This window comes from Pezoporus flaviventris, unplaced genomic scaffold, assembly GCF_033815535.1.
Source record: "Pezoporus flaviventris isolate CSIRO_AGI_PZ_B2104156 unplaced genomic scaffold, CSIRO_AGI_Pfla_v1 ptg000031l, whole genome shotgun sequence".
NCBI classification, from domain to species: domain Eukaryota; kingdom Metazoa; phylum Chordata; class Aves; order Psittaciformes; family Psittacidae; genus Pezoporus; species Pezoporus flaviventris.
The window spans coordinates 39,406,363-39,431,240 of record NW_026892579.1 but is presented as its reverse complement, the minus strand read 5'-3'; the positions used below and the strand labels follow the sequence as shown (position 1 = coordinate 39,431,240).

Sequence of the window (24,878 nt, the reverse complement as noted above, 5' to 3'; positions counted from 1 at the left end):
GAAACTTAGAGATGCAACATTACAGTACTAAATAAGGAAACTCCTTGTCTTTCTTTAGTTTTGAATCTGTCTTAAATGCTTTTTTTTTTGTCTTTGGTCATTGTAGTCATATCGCTTACCAGCATTGCCTGTACAGATATGCTGGGGACTTTTTTGTGGTCCTGTTAGTTGACTGTCCTGGTGCATAGCTTTTTGGCTTTCGGGGCTCCTGTACAGTATGCCATACAACAGCAATAGGGGTAACTAAATAGAGAAGTGTAGTGGCATATGTAAATTACTTTCAAGTTCTTCAGTGAAAAGCACTTTCCGAATGGAAATGATTTTTATTATTATTATTGACTTCAATTGCAGTCCATTTATGCCTCTGGACAATGGATACCAACAAGAGAGCTTTTCTTCCCTGTAGCAGTCCTAGCTCTGTGAAGTTACTCTTTGCTCCAAAGACTCTTAAGTTCCTTGCATGGTTCTTCTTCCTCTCTCTTTGCCCACTCCCAATTGAGACTGTCTAGAACAACTTTATTTCTAAGGGTTTGCATTACATTCTTGATTATAGCTTGTGTGTGAAAGAAAAGGCTTTAAAACGTGACTTTGTTGGGCTGCAATCTTTTTTGAAAAAGTGAGAGCTCTGCTGACAAGGCCTGAGGATCCTTGCACTCTGGGAACAGCACTGGTTACTGCAGAACTCAGGATGAAAATGGGGAGTCAGCAATACTTGAGGTCACTTTATTTCTTTTTGTCCCCACTGAACACAGCAGCAATTGAAATGAATTTTACTTGCAAAGAAGCCTCCTTTTATTTCTGTTTGACTTTTAATAACCTGCCTTGTCTGCCCTCATGACTCAAGCTGTGGCAGCATGGAGTCCCCCAATGGCTCAGGTGGCATTTTGAAAGCCATGGGACATGTCTTTCTTCCTTGAAAATCTGTCTAGTGAAAAAGCAGTTTCTTATTTTCACAGGTTTGTTGTTCCCCTGTGTGGGAGGCAGTCCCTATTTCGTTTCCTCCACTGCCATTCTCATCCCCCATATTTCCTTTACAATGTCTTCTCTGTGTCTGGGCATCAATAGCTGTGCTTCACCCTCCTCAAGGCTCCGACTGGTGGGGATTTGCCTTAACAGCCAGTCCTTTCGTAGCAGAGCTTTTTCTAAGACCCCTTGCTCCCTTGGGAGAGGCTGTCAGCCCACACAGCTTGTCCTGAACAAGGGAATATTTGAAGGTTTTACTTAACTCTCTTTCACATTTTTTCACAGATTAGTATTTTTTTAAACCCTGTTATGTTGTTTTAATTGAGTCTTGCCACCAAAACAAATGAACATTGTGTCACCACATCTCAGTTCCTTTCATACAGCCGCAGCTGAGAAAGTTTGGAGATGGTGCTACCTGCAGAAATGTTGAAGCCAATGCTATGTATAATCGTGATGGATTGCATTCAAACTGCTCCATACATAAATCTGGTCACACCAGAACAAGAACTGTGGAAAGTATATAACGTTAATGTATACTCATTACATTCCTCCTTTCACAGGCTCCAAGGCTGTCAGGCTGTCAGGGGGGTAGGGAACTTGGAGTAATGAGGAGTTAGATTTAAACATTTTACTAGAAATCATTACAGTTCTTCATCAAAAGGGGAATGCCCTTTAAAAAACAGTGCTTCTGTGATGTACAATGGCTCCTAAGAGGTAATGAGTTCTACATTTGTTGTCTTTTTATTGGTTGCAAAGAAGTTTTTCTCATTTTGTAAGTTTATTGAAAAAGGCAAGATTTAAAAAAACAACACCTTGCAAACTCTGCTTAAAATTTATAGCACACCTTTCTACTCCCTTTGAAACAAAAGACAAATTTCCTACGGATTTTATCAGGAACAGTGTAAAGCCCTAAAAAGATAAGTAATGTTCTTTATACCTCATGTGGAAGTGTGTCATTGGGTTCCTCCCTGGATGGTTTTGGCTGTATCTTTACAAGCATAAACCAAGGACCGAATTTGGCCCTGCAGTTAACGTTTTGCTTATTCAATTCACATAACCTCTACTCAAAATGAAGGGCTCACTGGCCCACAGAGTGGGGAGGAGGAGTATAGAGCAGGCAGCCATGCAAGGTAGCATGTCTCCCTCCATGGCTAGGAGTAGCCACACAAATCAGTACCTGGAGTGATATTTTTGAGCTCCCATGCCTTACACTGGTGCTTCTGTCTCTCATTTCACTCATCTTTCAGAGCTGCTGAGCAGTCAGTGCCCCTTAAAGTCCTTCTCTCTTTTTTCAGGGGCGTTAAGTGTGGGTTCAGTCATGTAACTTAAGTCCTAGATCTAAAACCTTTGCTGAGGAGCTTGGCTGGCTCAGGTGGAGGATGCCATGTTCCATCAGGTATTTTTTGGAGAAGAGTATTGCTTTAATATCCAGCTCAAAAAGAGGGAATTTCCTTTCCCAGCAGACTGAGCAGGTAGGTCTGTTGCTGATCACCCTGTATGTGGTTTATGTAACTGTTTTTTTGCGTGCCGAAGGCCCTAGCTGGTGATAGGGCTGCCAGGCTCCATTGCCAGCAGTGTGCTGGTGGCTCTAAGGCTTCTGTCTGACTTCCTACAGCTGCAAATGCTACAAGCACTGATTTCACAATGCCTGGGACACAACCGGTGGGATGAAGGAGAGTGGGTTTTAACTGAATTTGGGCAGTGAGAGTGGCTGTCAGGAAGGCTGACTTTCTGCAGAAGGGAAAGCAGCTCATCACAGAAGAGCTGCCCCTACTTTTCATTAACAAAGCTCACTGCCCTTGCCGAGTCTATTGTTGTTTTTTCATGCCCTGAACTGTTTCTTTACCAAATCTAGGTTTTTTTTTGTTTGTTTGTTTGTTTTTTTGTTTTTTTTACTTTGCATTTGCCACTTATATGTGATTTGGCATGGCGATTCATGGCTCTGTTACCGTAAGACTGAATTCCTGCAATGGAGGATGAGGACGGAGGCAAGTTGGAGACTCAGCTTGTGCAAATATGACACCTTTGTATCCTTGTGAAGATGAGCCACTACCACCCCAAGCATTGACGTTCTGCTTGGCTCCCAGGATATTGGCTGTGGTCTGGCTCATCAGAGCCGTGTGTTAGTTACTACCACCCTTGATTCACTACAGCCAAGCCTTTAAGGCCAGGTCCTGCTCATGAAAGCTCCTGTATAGGTACCTTTGTCCTGTGATTCATACAGCTGTATTTGCATGCAGTTATATTCCTTCCTCTGAGTTCAGCCACGGCTTGCCAGTCAGCATGCTGTTGTTACGTTAATAGTAGATGCCAGGCCCCTCGGTGTTGCTTATTGTTCTGCTGAGGTTTGGTTTTGAGAAATGCTATCCGCCTCCCACTTCAGCTAAAGCAAAAGGCAGTGTTCTATGCAGAGAGAGAGAATTCTATGGTCCCTCATGGACCATAGTTATAAATAATATTTGCAGTTATAAGTAAACATGGAAAATTCAAGCATATTCAGCTTTTTATGTTCCTTGACGCTCTAGTTTTGTCTCCAGTCAAGAATAGGTATTTTCACTGCTGAAACCCTCAGAGGCTGCTTTCTGGTGTGAGCGTTCTCTTGGTGATTCACTTCTCTGGGCTCCTAAGCAGTTGGTTTGCTCAAGGTGGTGTAGCTGTTATTATCCTTGAGAGTAACACACAGGTCAGGCTGATGTAGATAACAAAGCAGACACTGTTTAAAAAAAAAAACCTCAGTTCTGAGAGCCAGTGTTGTTAATCCTTGATCTTCACTGCCTTCCTGCAAACTTGACAGTGTGCTTCAAGGATAGACTGCTGGTATTTTCAGTTTTAACTAACAGGCAGTCATACTGTGGGATACATATTGAGATATCGTTAGGATCAGAATTCCTAAACTGTGTTATAATCTTACCTGGGATCACATCTGAGATTTCCCAGTCAGCACAGGACTCCCTCAGATCCGATAGCAGTCAAAGCTCAAGTTGGCAATCACAGAAAACAGGAAGAATTTGAAACTGGGATCAGAGTTGGTGATGTAATTTTGTCTTTAACAATAATGGATATCTCAGGGATTTGCTGATGCTTTGACTTCTTTTTTAAAGGTGGGCCTAGATATGAAGGCTGTTTCCAACTTTTTCTGATTCCTCATGGTAATTATATTCAACTCAGTTCTACAAGGGCAAATGGTACGGAAGAGCCCAGGCAGAAGACAGATGTAAGTAGTACAAAACAAATACACATCATGTTACAAGACCGTATGGGCAGGTTCAGCCTTTCCTAAATGTGGGGGCTGCACCCTCACAGAGCCTCTGCCACATCCCGTCAAATGAACAGTGCTTCATCTTCTAGTGCTGGGGAGAAAAATGTCCCCTTGTGGTGCACTCTAGTGAAACTGTATCTGTAGGACAGACTGAATTTGTTATGTGCATGTTGGGAAAATGAGGTAAAGAAAGTGAAAGAGATTATAAACATAAAAAAATGTGCACATTTATTTTCAACCCAGCATGCTACATGTAGCGCTGTCAGGTTAATTGGTAGTCGACTGCATGACTCCAGGCTCAATTCAAATCCTGAAATTCGAAGACAGCAGAGGTTTTTTTTTAAACTCACTGAGTCTCTCTAAAGACTGAATTTTGGGTGCATTTGAAATTGATTTCAGATCTGACACTTGCAATAAAAACATGTATTATACGGTGGAGATTTGATTTGTGAGATGAAGCTCAATCTGTGGCATAACACAGAGCCTTGGGTGGCATGGTTTAGTGGGAGGTGTCCCTGCCCATGTCAGAGGGGCTGGAACTAGATGATCTTAAGGTCCTTTCCAACCCTAACTATTCTATGATTCTGTGATTCTATGATTCTATAAATTGATAATGGACCAGCACACACAATGCTTGTTGTTCCAAAATCAAAGCAGATACACAAGGGTGAGAATGAAGATGTGGAAAAGTTGAATGCAGTCTCAGGCTTTTCCCATAGGTAAGAACAAATCCCTTGAAGCCTCTCCCTTTCTAATTTTAGTGATAGAGTTGGTGCTTTTGCAGGAATTTATAATTGCTGATGATTTCTTTACTCAGAACTTGCGTGACTTGTTTAAACAGCATTGCAGTTCTGGAGTTCTTTTGTAACATCTTAGGAGGGTACAAAAGTAATGTAAGACAGACTAGGCCTGACCCCAGGGGAGTTGATACGGGTTCAAAAAGTCTTATTTGCTCATTCTTTCTGCAACTCAAGGACAGCCATCATGTTTTGCACCTGGAGTACTACTTTGTCCAAGGCACAAGTTGTCCCCAAATACTGCTTTCCGTCTTCATGTCGTTCTATGGGTCTGAAAAGATCTACATGGGTTACACATGTATATTCTCTGAAAGGATGTCCTTGTTTTTCCTGTCACTGCCATAAATGCTCCCCTAAAGGTCATGCAATATAGAACAGGAAAGTATTGTACTTCTGGAAGTGGAACATCTATATACTTCCCTTGCAGCACGACAGGTTAAAGCCAACATGATTTTAATTGCCTGTAATATCCTTGTTGAAAAGCTAGTGGATTTCTGGAACAGAAGCATACTGCAGAAAGTCTGTACAAGTTTAATCCCCTGATCTGCACAGACTGTCAGGGTGCTTTTGAGCAAGTTAGTTGGTCTCCATGTAACTCAGTATCTTATGAGTACAGCTAAAATGAGAACACTTCCCTATGACCCTTTTATGGTGAGAATTGCATTAAAGACTGTAAAATACTTGTAGTCTGCAATGGTCAAGCCATGTGTACCATTAAAGTAGCTGTTAAAATACTTGAATAAACAATCTGACCAGAAGAGCCTCTCCATGAGGTATTGCAGCCATTGCTTTGTCTTCCTTTGCCAGCATGCTGTACTGCCTTGTATGTCACTGTTAATCATTTCCCTTCCTGAAAGGATTTGTTGAAGGAGCACTGTTTTACTCCACTTCAGACAGTGCAGGTTGGCTAAAATCCCTGGGAATGCTCATCACAGACAGTCAGCTTTGAGATGATGCAAATACCTCATGGGGACCTGCTAGCCAGAGGAACTTGGTACTTGGGCGTTAACTGAAGATTGTCAGGGCTTCTGTACCGTCCTAGATCAGCACACTTCATTGTAGTTCTCTGCATACTGCATCTTGCATCAGATCTGTCCCATTAAATCAGTGGAATTATTTAAATAAATTATTTTTATTAATTTATTATATGAAAAATTTTCGAGCAAATTCCTTTGATGTGTGATATCCTAATCACACCCGCAGGGCATTAGCAGGCACAAGGCACATCTGAGTGTCTCTAATTCCCTAGTGGTGTGATTATATCTCATAATATTCACAACCCCCTGGAGCTTCTTTGCTAGTATAAATAAATCAATTATTTAAGTCAAATACTTTGATCATTAGAAGCTGCCAGTGCGTGCTTGAATGCCTGAGCTGTGTGATTCACCAGGAATGATCTTGCTTCTCAAAATGCTGAGCAGCTGAGCCGAGTGCTACCAGCACTTCATTTCAATCTGCTTTATAAATTAGATTAGAAGTCAGTTTCCAATACTTCATTCTGGATAGCAAAGAAGGGAGAACTTTAGAGGGGTGGAATTGTGAGATATCGCTGCCAACAGATCCTTTTATCATTTAACACTGCTGTCATAGGTTAAATTTGAGCTACTGTTCATATTAACTAATAGCTATTATAGTGAAAACTGACACAGGGATTCTAGCTAATGCACCATGAACCTGGTTCACACACACCGCATCATATTATCTATTATTTGCACATATGGATGGAAAGAAGTTTTGAGTCACTTGGGATATATGGTAAATTATCATTTTATATTATATTAATGAAGTGCTAATTGCTCCTTGCAACCTTTTTTTATGCAAATTGAGTGGGTCCTATTTGCATTGTCATGTAACCACTGTATTACCTTGCAGCACTTTCATTAGGCTGAGGCAGCACAGAGTTCATCAAGGAAAAATAGTAATTGTGAGATAATTAGTTGTGAAACTAATACTGTTTAAAGTAGAACAGAAATAATTCAGTTGACCTTGGTTTGGCTTGGGAATATTTTTTACTAATAGGTTTAAAAAATATCTTTCATTCTGCGTATGTTAAACTGACATCTTACATACACAGCTCCCTGCTCCAATATTTTCTTTTTCAGTTCCTGTTTGTCAAGGGGTTTCGCATCTTCTAATGAAACATGAAACTTAGTTGAAAAAAAAAGAGTTGTTTATTGCTGGCCGTTTATCTCTAAAGTGAATCACAAGTCTGGAACTCTGTGAAATTGTGAAATAGGAAAATTTCTCTAAAGCTATTGAATTTGCAGGTGTCCAAACAGCAGCAAAGTCTGTAAAAGAATGTAAGAAACGTTAAGGATGATACAGTCTTAATTATTTGCAGACTCTTGTTAACTATCACAGATAAAATTCTCCATAAGAGTAAAATGTAGTACGTGTTATTTTCAGCCAAGACAGGCATTCTGAGGGAGAGGTAAGAAGTGGGAAAAAATGAGGGGAAAAAAAATTGAAAAGTAGTTTCATGCTAACTCTGGGTTGTTTCCATGATTGTGGAAGAAGCATGATTAATTTCTGAAGCCTCTGTGGGCAAGGTGTCCAGACAAAATGACATAAATCTACATTAGAGGATTTAAATGCTTTTGCCAAGAAAAAAGTGAGCTGAACTTTAGGTAGCACAGCCCTTTGCCAGTCAAGTCAACCAGATTTAGGGCCTGCACCTTTTCTTTTTCAGTGAAGTATTGGATACGGACAGATTGCAAGTTACAGCCAAAGGCGGTATGACAGCTTTATTGCTGTTGCATGGGCAACATATTGTCTTTGATTGGGAAATAAGCTGTGGACTTACAGAAAGGTTTGTACAAAGAAATGCCTTCAGATATTTGTATTATTAAAACAAAGGTTGTTAATACAGATTGATTAGTATCTTCATTCTCTTTCTTTTGGCTGTGTATGCCAATGCATTTGTGTAAACATAGACCATATTTATTATAAGGTAGTCCCAGCTTTAGAGCAAACTGAATGTAGAAACTGTGCCTAATATAGTCTGTCACAGAATATAGTTTCAATTGTCCACAGTGTGTGTGTGTGGAATTGGAATTCACACCTCACACAGACATAATGAATGTAAAAGCAATTGCATAGGACATTTTCCCGGTGGGCATGAAGCAGTGCAGCAAGTAAACACCTTCTTTGCTGGTTTAAGAGTCTTAGCAGCAGCAGCAGCTCAGCATTTTTTTCAGACCCGAAGTCTAGATAGGGCCTTTTGAAATTGCTTTGTTTTGCTCTGTATGTGATCCTGGCTGATGTAAAAAATGCAGATCGTCTGGATTTCAGATGTATTCTGTCCACCCAGGGGCCAAACCAGAAATACTTGATTATGGTGCTATTTGCATCTGATTTGTTCTGAACCGGAGGAATTGTATAGGTGAGCTGGACAGAACTTGCTTAGTGACATCATCTGCTTTGTGCTTTTACAAAATGCTTTGCACCCTGTCTACAGAAGCTTACACTTGGTGAAGTCTCCGTGGGGAGAAATATTTTTTTTTTTTTTCCTTTTCTGTCTTAAAAATACATTGCAGCTCTTCCTGTCGCATTCTGGGAGACTTCAGTAGATGGTTGTGAGAACACAAATATTATTTTATTGGTAAAGCCTGAATGCTTCAGCAAAGTCTTACCTGGCAGCAGTGCACTGAAGCTTGCAGTATAGTGTGCGTCAGAGCTGAAGTTTTAATGGGCTTGTTAGTTGCCACAATAAATGTGGACCCTGCGGGGGATTGTTTACTGTATGTAAGAAGATGAGGAGGTCCTGGGTGTGGACAGGAGAAAAGGGCAATGTGGCAACCTCAAGAATTTTATGGGTTTCTGTTAAACAAACAGCTGCGGTAACATCAGGAGGTTATCAGGAGCCTGAGGAGATCCAAGAGCAAAGCTCTGGTACATAGAGGAATCAGATGCACAAACATTCTTCCTTGCTGACAGGTAGGGCTGCACTGGTATATTTTTCTGCTAGTCCAAATGAGTCCGGGAGAGGAGTTGAGTAGAAAAAGGAACTTTTGGTAAATGAGGAAGGCTGCTTCTTGCTTCACAAGCCACTTCCTGTGTTACATGCTCATCTCTTTTCCAGGCATTGCTGACAGGAGTCCTTGCTGAGCTCTGGAGGGTGACACTGGGCTATGAAGCTTTTAAACTCTAGTTGAGAGTGTAGTTTAAGCTCATGGCTACCAAAAGTCATTAACATATGGCACAGTGTTTGGTGGCCTGTGGGAAATTAGTTCAACTTCATTACAATTCCCTACAATTACTTTATCTGGCTGAAAAGACACCCCAGATTTCCTCAATTGGCACATTTTTTTTCTGTGCCTGCAGAAATAAAGGGCCCTGAGTGAATGTGAAGCAAAGGCAGCAAATGTGTGCCAAGAGGGGGGACTGCAAATCAGACTTGGAAGACATCTTGTTGTGATGGCATGGAGACTTCATTTCTGTTGCTGAGTACATATCTCTTCTTTTTCTTAAAAAAAAAAGAAAAAAGAAAAAAGAAAAGAACTCTTCCTTCTATGGGCCGATGAGTAAGAAACTTTTCAGACACCTAAAATGAGTAATGTGAAAAATTAATAGTTTGGAGTCCAAAGCAAAGTTTGTGTGACCTCGGAAAGGGAGGCGGGGAGAGAGAGAATGAGCCTTTAAGGGAATGACAAGAATCTAAAAATATTGATTTCAATTTGCCATGGGAGGGAGCAGGAGAAACAAGCCATTGGAACAAGTTCTTGAAGCATCCCACTAGCTGGAATGTCAAGCAGCAGAGTGAAAACAAACATTTCTATAAGGTTTGCCTTCCCAGGAAAGATTAAGTCCAGTTCCTCTTGCCTTGCATGCTGTCCCTGGAAGTATCTGGTCCTGCTTGAAACAGCAAAGAAGGGAGGACTTTCAATGCACTGATCTAGTACTGGTGGTTTGGGAAAAAGGGGAAAAACTATTGAGGGTATCTTACTTTGGGAGGGGGAGTCCAGGCTTCAGCAGTGTCCAGCTTGACCCCTTATGAAGCGCTGTGCTTGGCCTCTGGGGCTGGAGAAAGAAGAGGGTACAGCTGTGCTCTGTGCAGAAACCCAAGGCAGACACTTGACTTCATCAGAGCTCTTCTAGGGGTGCATGCATCAGGCAGCCTCTGCCTTTACTCAGAAGTCCTCAATGCAGATTTCATGAGGCATCCTGAGCCCACCTGATTCAGTTCTGTGTTTTGTGTGATTACTGTCCAATCACTGTCTCAGAAATACTGCTTCTGCTTTTGGAGCCCCAGTAAACCCAGCCTTACACAGCTCACCTTTCCCTTGAGAGGGAAGAGTACAGTGTGCACACGTGTCTCCAACTGGCCAGGCAAGAAGGAAGCTTTGATATTTGACTTGACTTTTTCCTCTTTAATAAACAGTCTAAGCAAAATCACAGTCCCTGTAGCTTTGTGTCTTTGAGAATGATGGAGTGACTGAAATAAAATGATAAAATTGAAATTTGGAAATGGAAACGGCTTAAAATCAATGCATCTGAAGGTGACTGGGCTATTAACATAAGATGAACTTTCTTGTGACCTATATGCATGCAAAGATTGACACCTATACAGGATCAAAGGAGCTTATGAAAGGCTAGAGTACAGGAGAGGAAATTGAAAATGTGTAGGTTGTCGATCTCAAGAGTGGCTTTTATTAGTTATTGTACATAATAACTATTGTGTCAGAAATGAAAGGGATTAACTCTTACCCAAGGTGCTGCACCTGAGCAAATATTGTCTTGCCTGGGTGATATTTGCGCCAATACAAAGAAGACCTGGTATGAGGCTATGCACTGCTTAAGTCTCACTTAAGTCTTCAAAATGAGGATTATGCAGGATTTTAGTGGTACAAAAATATGAGGACAAATTTCAACCCTTACATTACTGCAGTGTATGTCCCCAGGGCTTCTAGAGTAATGTAGAGTCTCACCAGGACACATCAAAGCAGTTGGAAAGTATTTTCTCTGCAGACAGACCACTTTCCAGATATGGGAGTTTCTCATGTCACTGAAGAGAAGCTCTTGAAGAACTATTAGAGAGAAACTAACTGGGTAAGTGGGTTTTAATGGCTGAATGTTTTATTCTCTGCTGGATTTTCCAAAGGCTCAAGCTCTTTGGTCTAAGTGAGCAAACGGGAATGTTTCGCTGTGGTCAGTAGGTTTTTCTGAGAAATACTGTAAATATGGGACTGCATTTGACAGTTTGTTTTTGGAAGTGTGAATAGAAAACAGTCAAAATTCCAGAATAAAAGTAGCAAACATTTTAAGGCCAGAGGAAGAAAATTCTAAGTCTGGAGGACAAAGGAAATATTTTTCATGCTGAATCCTTCTGACTAGATCTGCTTTCAGCAGATGATACCCACCTTTCAAACGCACTCTTTACATCTGTACAGTTTGCACACCTCTTGCTAAATATTTTCCTGTGTGTGAAAGAATGGTGAAATGGTTTCACAAGAACACAGCCCATTTACTGACAGCCATTCCCATATTTAATTGTCTGTCTTCAGTGATAAGGCATGCCTGTGTAATCAGGACTGTAACCACCAGAGGGGACAGGAGTAGGATATAATCTTGTATACGCAGTATTTTGAGAAAAGACTTTCTTAGTTCTTTGGGGGATTCCCATATTTATTATGTCTGCCCTTCGTCCTGCCACAGCATAGGCTGAAGGGTAAAGAAATGGGGAACCTGATGGTGTCTTTCTGTAAAGCTGCCCCTCCTGTGTTCCCTGTTTTCAGGGATACCTTGTAGAGATGCCTGTGTTTTTTCCATGTATGTTCCAAGACACGGAGAGTAATATGGGGTCTGAGCGGCTTGGGGATATTTTCATATAAAACTGTTCCTTCCAAGAGGATGTTTGAAACTGCTTTGAAAATGCAATGTTTCTGAGGGACTTGTGTCATCTGTGACCTTCACTATAATTTCCATGTCATAAAAATATTTTTCTTCCCTATAAAGCTAATATTGAGCATCGAGCCTTTGCTGTATGACTGACTTACTAGAGCTACTGCTTAGTTTGAAGGATCATTTTGCACCATTTCCCCCCCCCCTTAAATGCTTTGTGACCCAAATGTACTCTGATGTGATTTCATTAGATTCGTTTGTCCTGCACTCCCCTCCTCCCCTTTCAATTTGATCTTACACATATAACTGTAAGCAGTATATTTTTATACTTGTATTGGTATAGTGGTTGTGTTCTGATTTGAGACAAGGAAGTACAAAATGAAATATAATCCTTTGTAAGTAAGTAGATTCAGTTCTAAGTAACCTGAAGGTGACTATTGATCTGAGGAAGCCAGGTCAATGCTGGTTTAGGTAAAATGATCATAGGTCTTTCCCCAGTTGCATGTTTGGTTCCCTACCTTCCTGTCAGTCCACAGTAGAGTACCAGAGCAAAGATTGTTCCTCCTGGTGAAATGATATCTAATTCACTAGATTTAAATAGTACTGCAATCAGCATGTTTATAGCTAGAGGTAATTATATCGAGTTCGTTGGCTGATAAATTGATCTCATCTGCTGCTGTGTGTCTGTGGATGTTGTGTTTCTTCTGTTGCTCTGACCAATATCTGGTGATCACAGCTAGATTACAACTGCTTTTGCTTCATAGCCTTTACTGGCAAAACCTTGGGCTTGTATCTTGCTCTTTTGATTAGCTGATAATCCATAACAACAGTATTTACAAGTGAGAAGGAACAGAATTGCTTTGCATGCCAAAAGTCCTGTGTTCTTCTCTGACATATGAGGAGGCCATAGAGTGTTGATGGGCTCCTCTACCCTTCAGCTAATATTTCCCTAATGTAGGAACACTGCAAAGCAGTTTGTTGTTCTCACAGGATCCCTGTGAGGTTGGCAGTACTGCTGTCACCATTTTGCAGATGAGGGAATTTTTGGCAAAACAAAATCAAATGACATAACCGGCATTCCTCTAATATATATCAGATGGTGATGTATAGAATGTGGGAATTCTGCGTTGTAGCACGATACCTCCTTCCCAAGGCTTTGCATTTTTCTTCATTTCTCTCTAGTCAGAATTGCTTTGTCATCTGCTCCAGATTAATTTCTGTAGGTTTTCTCTAATTTCCCAAATAAAAATGTTGGAATGCTGTTGTGTCATGTTTACAATGTACATGGAGGTGGAGGGAAGTTTTGGAGGAGTCAGATCACGGATGTTAAAGCTTGACCATGTGAGGCTGTGACTGAGCTGTGAGTAAGCACAGGCCAGGCAAGAACCTTTGTGTGCTAGGTGTGTATCTAGGGAGTCTTTCCTTTCCATGGTCAACAAGTTTTGGAAAGGATGGTTTTCCCTTGGTGTGTTTTTAGACATCAAGGCAGAAGTAGAGGAATATCCATTTTTTATTATTGGAGGGAAAAAAGTGCATTTAGATTTTTGCTTTGTCCAACTTGCTCACACTTTGAAGAGAAGGGAAAAGTGGGAGAAAAAAACAGGGGAGACAGAGAGAGAGCGTCAGAATTTTTTTTTGTCTTATTTCTAGAAAAAAACATCACTAGTGAGCTTACTCGTATGGCATTTTCAGTGGAAATACAGTATTTCTGCTGGACAAAATGCAAGAATGTTTTATCTCATGGAATTTCCCACTCAGGAATGGAACAGTTCTTCGTACTGCCACGGCTGCCTCAGCTCCTAATATGGATTTAGCAAGTAGCTCAAAAATACCCATCAGGACCCAAAGACGTAGTTGCTATGGTGGTATTTGAAAACCTTAAAGGGGCATACCCAAAAATGTCAGGAAAACACTTTGCTATAAAAATTGTTGGTTGCAAAATAGGAAAGATCCTACATTTTGCCACTGAGTTATTAGCCATTTGTTTTGATTTCTGTCACAGCAAGTTCTGCCTTGAATATGCTGTGAAATTTGTTTTAGTTTGGTTTTGTGTGCACTGAGCCCAAGCAAAAGCCTTCTGTGAGAGTGTCAGTGCCATTTTGCTCTAAGAGATTGTAGCTTTCAGCTTGATGCTGTCTTGTAATGACACTACTCTTGCTCATCCTTGTTTTGATGTTCTTTTGATGTAAAATGCATTTTCTGAATGAATAGGTTTGCTCCCTGTTTATAATTCAAATTGCTAAAGCCTATTTTCACTGACTTCTTAATTATGCAGCATTTAAATCCAGAGTTCATTTTCTTTCAAAAGAATCCTCAGAGGGCTATTAAATACCAGGATAGTACTTTTGGTTCAGGAAGTCCTTGAATCACAGAGCTGCAGGAGAGTGTACTGAGGAAGTAATACTGCAAGCTTACCCTGATCTTACATTTTTTCCTAAGTTTGTGCCGTTGGTTAGTGCTGGAGGCATGATGGATCTGTGGTCTCACCTGGTACAGCTCTTTCATGTCCTTCTACAAACTAAATGTATATATGTCGTCATTCCTCATGCCTTTTTTTGGATGTCGCTTACCACATTTCTTATTCTGCAACTGGAAGTCACTTATGGAAAGGTAAGCATATTTTAGGGTAATATCCTAGCAGAAGTCCCAGAATATATCTCTGTTGGTAGCCTGGACAGGGCCAGGAGCTGTGGCATGTTGTGACCTGTGGTGTTTAACTGTTAGCACGTTCCCTTGCCTGGTTTTGTCTGCACCAGGCAGCACTCTCTGCAGTGGTGTCAGGATATGGGTTAAGGCATCAGCGTGAACCAGGGACTACTCCAAGCTGGCAGATATGGATGAGGACTCCTCTTTGGAGAGTGAGCAGAAGGACAGAGTTTAGCCATATGGACATTGGCTTTGCCATAAAACTTGTGCTCAGGGGCAGGAAATTGGCCCTGGACTGCTTTATTTTCTATTCCAAGGCAGGCCTGTTGATTTCTGTGCTGTGGTGCCAGGCCCTAAGACAGAATGCATTTACAGCTCTCTGTATACAGGACATAATTTTAATGCTTGGCTCCCACTGCAAAATATGTCACAGCAAACTTCAAGAGGATTGTTTATGTCCCCAGAACCTTAGGCTGGAATAATGACTCTAATTTATTTATGCACACTTTGACAGCTTGTTATGTTTTATTCCATAAAGCTAAATGTGGTTGCTACACATTGGAGTTATTGCTACTGTGTAATGATACCAGGGAGAGACAGGGATTTTTGTCTCTGAGCACAGAAGATCTTTTCCACCCTGTAAGGATTTAAAGCCACTGTCCTTGTGTCTGCATATCTGTTTGAGAAAGGACAGTGGAACTGAGGGGTGATGTGGCCTAGCTGCATAACTGAACAGGAAGAGATCAACTCTACATCAAAAGTGAATTGTACAATCGTCATAGAATCGTTGGATGGTTTGGGTTGGAAGAGATCTTAACAATCACCTAGTTCCACCCCCACTACCATGGCCAGGGACACCTTCCTCTAAACCAGGTTGCTCAAAGCTGTGTCCAACCTGGCCTTCAACATGCTTGAATAACCAAAACTCAGTGACCTTAGTCTTGGACCTGTCACATTCAGACAAGAGTAGGGAAACTCTGTCCTTGGGTAGAGAGCTGTAAATGCTTGCTTGCTTTCTAATATAACTCAGTTTCTGTTTTAGATCTGCTAACAATACAGTTTGGGTACCCCCTTAGGAAAGACTCAGTCTCTTATCTTTCTCCATGGAGGTTTGAAAGACAGATAGACCCCTTCTGGTCTTAAAGGGTTGTATCACAGTATCACAGTATCACAGTATGTTAGAGATTGGAAGGGACCTTGAAAGATCATCTAGTCCAATCCCCCTGCCGGAGCAGGAACACCTAGATAATGTTACACAGGAATGCGTCCAGGCGGGTTTTGAATGTCTCCAGGGAAGGAGACTCCACAACCTCCCTGGGCAGCCTGTTCCAGTGTTCCGTCACCCTCACTGAGAAGAAGTTTCTTCTCAAGTTTAAGTGGAACCTCTTGTGTTCCAGTTTGTACCCATTACCCCTTGTCCTATCATTGTTTGCCACCGAGTAGAGCCTGGCTCCGTCCTCGTGACACTCCCCCTTTATATATTTATAGACACTGATAAGGTCACCCCTCAGTCTCCTCTTCTCCAAACTATAGAGACCCAGCTCCCTCAGTCTTTCCTCATAAGGGAGATGCTCCACTCCCTTAATCATCTTAGTTGCCCTGCGCTGGACTCTCTCCAGCAGCTCCCTGTCCTTCTTGAACTGAGGGGCCCAGAACTGGACACAATACTCCAGATGCGGTCTCACCAGGGCAGAGTAGAGGGGAAGGAGGACCTCTCTCGACCTACTAACCACCGCCCTTCTAATACACCCCAGGATGCCATTGGCCTTCTTAGCCACAAGGGCACAGTGTTGGCTCATGGTCATCCTGTCGTCCACTAGGACCCCCAGGTCCCTCTCCCCTACACTGCTCTCTAACAGGTCATTCCCCAACCTATACTGGAACCTGGGGTTGTTCCTGCCCAGATGCAGGACTCTACACTTTCCCTTGTTATATTTCATCAAGTTACTCCCTGCCCAACTCTCCAGCCTATCCAGGTCTCGCTGGATGGCAGCACAGCCTTCTGGCGTGTCAGCCACTCCTCCCAGCTTAGTGTCATCAGCAAACTTGCTGATAGTACACTCAATTCCCTCATCTAAATCATTGATGAATATATTAAATAATACCGGTCCCAGTACTGACCCTTGAGGCACTCCACTAGTCACAGGCCTCCAACTAGACTCAGCCCCATAGACTACAACTCTCTGGCTTCTCTCCTTCAGCCAGTTCGCAGTCCACCTCACTACCTGATCATCCAGTCCACACTTCCTCATTTTAGCCGTGAGGATGCTGTGGGAGACTGTGTCAAATGCTTTGCTGAAGTCAAGGTAGACCACATCCACCGCTCTGCCATCATCCATCCACTGTGTTATTTCCTCATAAAAGGCTAAGAGATTGGTCAAACATGATTTCCCCCTGGTGAAGCCATGTTGACTGCCCCTCATAACCTTCTTATCCTTGATATGCCTTAAGATGGTACCAAGGATAAGGTGTTCCATCACTTTCCCAGGGATGGAGGTGAGGCTGACTGGCCTATAGTTACCCGGGTCCTCCTTCTTGCCCTTTTTGAAGACTGGAGTGACATTTGCTTTCCTCCAGTCCTCAGGCACCTCTCCCGTTTCCCAAGACTTGGTAAAGATGATGGAGAGTGGTCTAGCAATGACTTCCGCCAGTTCCCTCAGCACCCGCGGGTGCATCCCATCTGGACCCATGGATTTATGGATGTCCAGATTGCTCAACTGGTCTCTAACCCATTCCTCATCGACTAAGGCAAACCGCTCCGTCGACCTGACTTCATCTAAGGTGTCAGGGGTACAGGGCTCTTCAGGACTGCCCGCAGCAGAGTAGACAGAGACAAAGAAGGCATTCAGTAACTCTGCCATCTCTTTATCTTCTGTCACCAGGGCACCCATCCCGTTCATCAGTGGGCCTACATTGCCTCTGGTGTTAGTTTTGTCTGCCATGTATTTAAAAAAGCTCTTTTTGCTGTCCTTGACCCTTCTTGCCAGGTTTAATTCTAAGGATGCCTTAGTCCTCCTAGCTGCCTTCCTACATCCTCTAGCAGCAGCCTTATATTCCTCCCAAGTGGCCAGCCCCTCCTTCCATGACCTGTAAACTCTCCTCTTCCACTTGAGCATACCCAGCAATTCCCTATTTAGCCACGCAGGTCTCTTGGCCCTCTTCCTTGACTTCCTACGTGTCGGGATGCTCCGATCTTGAGCACGGAAAAAGTAGTCCTTGAATGTCAACCAACTATCTTGGGCCCCTTTACCTTCAAGCAGCCCTGCCCATGGGATTTCCCCTAGCAATTGCTTGAAAAGGCCGAAGTTTGCCCTGCTAAAGTCCAGGGTTGAAGGGGTTGATACTGTGAAGGTTTATGAACTCATTTGCCTTCTCACGCCCTCCTGAGCACTCTTGGCAAATAGAAGGCATCACCCTGGGGATAACGTAAATGGCTAAACTTTGTTTGTATTGGTTTTGTCCTAAAGATTTAGTCTTTCAGCTCTATGAGTATTGCAGATTTGGTATACACAGGTGAATGTCAGCAGTGGCTAATGAAAAGATATGACAGTAAACAGCACACAAGCTGCAGTGAAATAAATATAAAAATCAAAGTTGCCATTCATGATTCACAAATGCCAATAGCTATTGGGCCTTTAGAAGCAAAGTGCCTAGTGTAAGATCCAGACACCTGAGACTGCAGCTGAAGTGATGAGGTTCCCATAGAAAGTGTGGTAAGTAGACTTGCCTCATATTACAAGCCAAGAGCAGAGCCCAGACTCATTCCATCAAGTTGGCAATGTACAAGTGGTTTTGTACTCATGAGCACAGCCTGAGGATGATGCTTAATCTGGATTTATGTTGTTTATCTGGTTCAGGTCAGTTTGCATTGAGGAGGTAGGGAAGGGAGAAGGGAGAAGTGTGCTGCTTTTCCATTTTGACAATTAACCACCCCTATTACTGTTCTGGTATGTGTCAAGTTAAATGCATGCTGGGTCTAAGTCCAGCCACCTCAAAATGCACAAAAGGATTATGGGAGCACCAGTGACTAATGAGGGGTGTAGGACAGTTTGGAAATTAAAATCAAAAAATACTCTGACAAGCACCAAAGGGGACAACAAGTCTCACATAAACGCTGACACAGACACACAAGACAGAGAACAGAATAGCCTTGGACTCTTCAGTACTGGCAGGTGAATTAATGTCTGTAAAAGTTGCTTAGGCTATCATTAACATATACCTGGTAAGTATGGCAGTAAGATCTCAAGGTCTCCACTGTAATCCTGCCTTCTTTTAATTCAAAGGAAAGTGTTGTACCTTAAAGCAATGCAGACATGCAACAATCATTTAGCTGTCCCCTGTTCCTGTCAGAGGGACATGAGCTGGTTGTGAATCATTCCCCCAAGAAATCTTGGTAATCTTGACTATTTTTGAATTTCTTAATATATTTTGATTTAAAGCCTAAATTAGACTTAAACCAGTGATAGTGTGCCTTGAACCATTTTTGAAAATAAATGAGATATGCTGATGCCGAAATGTTGGTAAAAGGGGATTAAGAAGACTAGGCTGCTTTCCACCCCAGTGGCTTTGCGTTACTATTAAGAGGGATGGATTAATATCAGATTTCTGGTATCTGGTTCCTCAGTGATACTGCTTAATTATCCAGATAAGTGATCAGAGTCAAAGCATGAGTGACAGCATAAATATAAAAAACACCATCTTGTATTTTTTTCCCTTAAAAAACATGTATATTAGTTTTAGTATCATAAAGATACATTTTTAAAGTGCTCATTAAATTTTAAATTTTAAGTAGTTTTTAGATGCTCAGTTTTGGTTAGTCACCCTTTAAAAAGAAAAGTTGTAGTTTATTTATTCATTAGTCAGCACAGACAAGTGGCTCACACTGAAAGACTGCCAAAACCACTGGCTTCCTTGCCCCTGCATTAAAGAGCTTCCGTCACCCATTCTGCCCCAGCTGATTATTCCATTTTCTTCCTTTTCACTCACAAAGCGCTGTCGCAGAGACCTCATCCTTGCTGAAAAGGGTGGGCCAACAGGCTTCTCCTGCCTCACATCAGAGGCTGAAAACATCTGGTTTCTTTGCTTAAGCTGTGAAGGGGAAGACCGTGAATCCCCATGTTGTTTCTGAGCCCAGACCTTCTTTACAGTTCTAGTCTCTGTTGGCTGGTAATTTTATCTAGTAACACGTTTGATAAGTGCAAGTGTGTGAATGTGGCTTGTGTGACAACCTCTGGACTTTTAATGTAGACAAGAAGTTAGACTGATCATGATATTAGGATGGGAAAAAAGATTCGATACCTAGAATTGGTTCAAATGGAGTCACTTTGGCTGTGTTTTTTTGTCCTTCATTAGGTATCACTTATGGGTGTGATTGTATAATATGTACCCATAGTATATATTGTGTCTAACATAATGAATTTTGATAGTACATTTAGAGCTAATCAGGATGTTCATAGAAGCATTAAGTAGTTTCGTAAACCAGTAGGATATGATATTGGTGGGTTGTTAGGTGGTTTTGACCAGGAGTTTAAATGAAAACGAAAGCAACTGTAAAACCAAAGCACTAGACATTGATTGGATTGTGTATGACTTTGAGTTTCTTTTTCTGTTCTCTACAGCAATGTCTTTACTACTAAAAAAACTGTGAGGAAACATTCCCAGGCACTGCATTGTCTACACTTAAAGCATTAGAAGAATCCTTGGCAGACTTTAGACCTGTGCCAACTAGGATTCTCCCAAATAGTTTATGGGCACTGTTCAGGGATTAATTCCAAACAGGGACCAATTCTGACCAGGTAGCTGACCATGTTGTTTTGGAGGCTAAGAGGGTTAAATTGTATGAATAGGAACTGTCTGCAACCAGTAGTTGTAATCATGAAGAACAGTCCCAGGCTGGTTCAATTTTCTAGTACAGATGTAGTAATGCAAGCTTACTTCTGTACCATACACATTTGGAAGCAGTGCTGAAGCAGGGAAGGGGGGAAAGAATATGTTTAACCTAATCCAGGATATATAGGGATGACAGAAATCACATCAACACAGACTCTTAATTCCTTGCTGAATATTTTCTATTGGCTCTAAGCAGTAGTAGCACAAGAAAAATAACATGAAGGGCCAGTGTGGGTCCCTGGAGTCTCTGTAGGGACTGCTGAAAGACAAAGCTGTAAATGTGTCATGATAAACTGAAAAGAAAGAGGTACCACTCTAGGGGGGAACTCAGTGTGTAAGCATCGGCTCATGTTCCCTAACTTGAGTGACAGTCATGAGACAGACTGATCTCTAGGCTTTAGTCCTAGTTTTAATGTGTTGGGTTTTTTGTGTGCGCTTTTTTTTTTTTTTTCTTCTTGTTGTTGGTTTTTAGTAGTTTTTGGGCTTTTTTTTTTTTTTTTTGTTGTTGTTTTGGTGGTTTTTTTTTTTTTTTTTTTTTTAATTTAGAGCAAAAAGCTTCCTCTACTAGTGTTTAAGCCACTGCTTCAACAGCACAGTTTCCAGGGCCAAACTTATCTACAAATCACATGGAAAATACTAGTTACTCCTACTTTCTAGCTTCAGATACAATGGGAGGGTGTTTACTCTGCTGCTGATGCAGATACACTGATGAGAATGATGAGGTTACCATTCATTTATTAACTCCTTAATCAAAGGTTTAACTAGGTTTATAATACATCAGAGAGAGCTGTAGCCCCACTAGGATTCATGTGCTAAGTCATTCATCATCAGATTGTAGTGATAGTGGTTTGAATTTCTCACTCCTGTCCTGAAGGACAGCTGTTAATGACCAAAGTCAACCTCACAAGTTACCACTTTCGCAGTCCCAGCAGGAAAGTCTGCTTGAACACGGAGAGCAAGCTAATTCCCCACCTCGTTTGGGTTGGTCCTTCATATCAGGATTTGAATCTCATATTGTGTATGTCTCAGGGGTATGTCACAGTTATCAGGATGGCATTTGCATATAGTCTGTAATCATTGTGACAGCTCCCTGGTCACTAAAGGAATTTCCTGGAAAAAAAACATGAAAATCATAAGTGTTGGTCAGTGATTTATGGCATTTTTAACTAATCAAATGCAGCTGAAAATTTTGATAAGTGAAAGGTTAGGTGAAATCTTGGCTATAACCTTATCTCAGAACTGTGTGATGCTGCATGCTCCCCTGTCCTTTTTGTGAGAAGGCAACAATTTGTTCAATTTCCTGAAATGACTGCTGTTCCCAGTTTTAGCAGAGACAGGACGTGAAGGTCGTTGAGGAACTAGCCACTTGTAGTCTAAGTTAAGTTATACCATCAGCGGACTCTCCTGTTGTCAGTCACAGGCATGTCTCTGGTGTTTTAGCCTAATCCTAGCCTGAAGTATCTGTTTTCTTTCTGTCGGCTGCCCCGACACGTCGTGTAGATTGCACAACTTACCTGTTTTTAGGGCCTTGCCTTGGACTTTCTCATCTTGTATAATATACATAGTTCATCTCTAGTCATGTCCCCTTTTCACATGGGAGACACTGGCAATAAGAAGTAGCTGGTGGAGTTCCTGCCAACAGGTGTTTCATTTTATTTGGCTGTTATAGGGGTTTTTGATATACTACTGTGATTTTCTTTTTCTTCCATAATTTATGTGAAAATGAATTATGGAGCTGAGGCCTGGCCTGCATTAGGAAGTTGTCCTGCTTTAAATTAATTCTCTATACGGTCAAATGGGACCTTTGGATGTTTGGAATGGCCAACCACCAAATGCTTTCTCATTTTCATACACTGTGGAAAGGGGTTCTCATCTTTATACTCCTGCTCCAGAGAGATTCATCCTACAGGACAATGGAGTGGTTGCTTTTCTGGCAAATAAGCACATTCATCATGGTAAACTTGAAAATCCATCTTTTCTAACTTTTCTGTTTATTTTGTTTTACCCTCAAGACCCACAGTTTCTGTGCCATGAGGTACACTAGTGTTTATTTCCAAAATTTTGTCCCCGATCTTTATTAGCCCTTTGAAACTAAATGTACATTGTGTATAAGTTACCAAGGTTAGTCCTTCACCTAACAAATGGCTAGCTGGCTAGGTAAAAACAAGCTGCTTTGTAAAGACTTGTCCTGGTTTAAGCCCAGCTGGTAGCTCAGAACCACTTAAACCATGACAAGACTCTCGTCTCCAGCCCACCAGGGTACCTGGGTATACACAGCTACAGCCCGCGGTAACTTCTAGCATTCTGTAGTGTATGAACATATGTGAAAAGGAGATTATGACTTTGTAAAACCTTTATAAGGAGATGGCACAGGGCTATATAGTTCACTCTGGCTATGTTTTGCTAGCATTTGCACATATGGAATAACATCTTCCTCTGCAATAATCTCACCTATATAATGGTGTCAGAGCATGTCCTGACAGCTGGAGTGAACTACTTTACACTGTATTTGATATTGTTTCCTTTTTATCTGTTGAGATAGAATGCTTTGCTGTGTATCCTTATACCCCATGGCTCTCTTTTTGGAGCTCTGTTAGCACATCTTGTTTCCATCTGTAATCTTGAAGAGGCCTGTTAGGTGAAAGATGTATCTGTTAGACACATGTAGATTCTGGACAGCAGCCCTTTACGGGTCACGCCTTGAAACATTACTAATTTGGTTTCAAAGGGAGATATTACAGAATGTCTTTTGTGTTGTTAGGCCTCATGAGAAGGACCTCAGTTGGACATAGTGAAATGCTGCATTTGCTATAGCCATGGAGGCCCTTGTTGGAACATATATAAGAATCAGTTGTGCTTTGTCTTGGAGCTCAGCACCTTTCAGGAGGAGTCCCCTGATGAGAAAGGGGGACGGCTGAATGTGTGTTAAAAGGTCCAGGGGACAGAAACTTAGTGATCCACAGCATCTGTTTGATGCTGTCCAAGGCTGTTGAGCAACCTCAGGAAATGAGTGGAAATCTGACTCTTGTTTGACTATGCTGAGTCCTGAAACTGGGACGGTGGGTGCAAGAGGGTTGACATACACATCTGTTCACTCTGTGGCAGTGCTTTGAAGATCTGTGATGTAGCCTGTGGCTTTTTATGGTGCAGTCCTGCATTTTTAAGACTAAGAATTAGACACCTTTGTGCTTGAAGTTAAGCATGACTGTGACTCATTCAGCTGTCACTCTTACAGACTTGGTGTGAGAACCGTATGGATAGGAAGAAGTAACCTAGACCCAAGATGCAAGTTCACGGATTGCAGGACGGGAGGCCAAACACTGAAAGAGCATCTGACAAAAGTAAAGTGAGTAATTGGTCAAAGTTTCCACTTCTGTTCAGTCAAATTTCCAACATAATCTATTGTCTCAGGGTAGTGGCTTTTCGTCTGGTAAGCTGTGGATTCACAGCTACTTCTCTTTTTACAGTTAGTTACAGTTGCGTGTTGGCTGTACAGTCTCTGAGCACATTAGAGCTATAGTAGAAGCCTGACTGGCATTTGTAAACAGGCAATGCTTGGGACTTAGTAATACTCTAACTCAGTGCAGTAGCGTGCCAAAATAAAGGTCATTTCAATTTCATGTTGTGTCACGCAGTTTTGAAGTGACATGTGTTTAACGAGTTTTCTCCAGTAAATGAACGATAGCAAGTATTACATTAATAGGCTTTGATGATATGCCCACCAAAAAAAAAAAAGGAAAAATCTTTCCAAAAACATTAAACTGATATTTTACCAAAGAAAAAAAAAGGAAAACAGAACAAAGATTCAAACTCCTGCCCCCAAGCTTCTGTAATGCAGAAAATTAGGCTTTTTGGCCCTTTCCAGATGACAGTTTGCAGAAGTTTCACTCTAATTTATTTAAGTATGCCCTACACTGAGGAGATTGAGGCTGATCTTCTGATAGGGATAGGAGAGCATGAAGAGTGCAAATCGTGCTTGTCAGAAGCTGTGTCACAAACCTCATGATGGGACCACTAAAGAAGGGAAAATCTGGTCCCTATGTGTATGGGGCTTATAATTGTGCATAGAAAGGTTTGGAGTAGTTTCTGTCTTCTCATATAGCAATGCCTGCTTGTCTTGCAGCTTTGCCCAGTACCCCAGCTGACTGTTCCCTGTTATCTCTATCAGGCTATAGACTCAAACAGGTACAAACTAGAACACAGGAGGAACTGTCTGAACATCAGGATAAACTTTTTCACAGTGAGGGTGGTCAAACACTGGCACAGGTTTCCCTCAGAGGATGTGAAGTCTCTGTCCTTGGAGATACTCAGAAGCCATCTAGACATGGTCCTGAGCAACCTGCTTCAGGTAGTCCTGCTTGAGCATGATGGTTGAATCAGATGACTGCCAGAAGTCTCTTCCAACCTCAACCATTCTAGGACTGTGATTCTATGACTGCTTGATCAGGGCTGCTGACATCTTGTCATACAAAGGCTCAAAGGTG

General features: G+C 41.8%; 1 long non-coding RNA gene across 1 annotated transcript in view; it reads left to right on the top strand.

Annotated features, from left to right (window-relative positions):
* Positions 1 to 4,062: 4,062 nt before the first annotated feature.
* The window catches only part of LOC133273451 (uncharacterized), a 34,912-nt gene continuing 14,096 nt past the window's right edge, over positions 4,063 to 24,878 (top strand). Inside the window, exons 1-2 of the long non-coding RNA XR_009744811.1 lie at positions 4,063 to 4,177; positions 23,630 to 23,735. This is a non-coding gene — a long non-coding RNA (uncharacterized LOC133273451). The remainder of the gene's footprint in view (positions 4,178 to 23,629; positions 23,736 to 24,878) is intronic.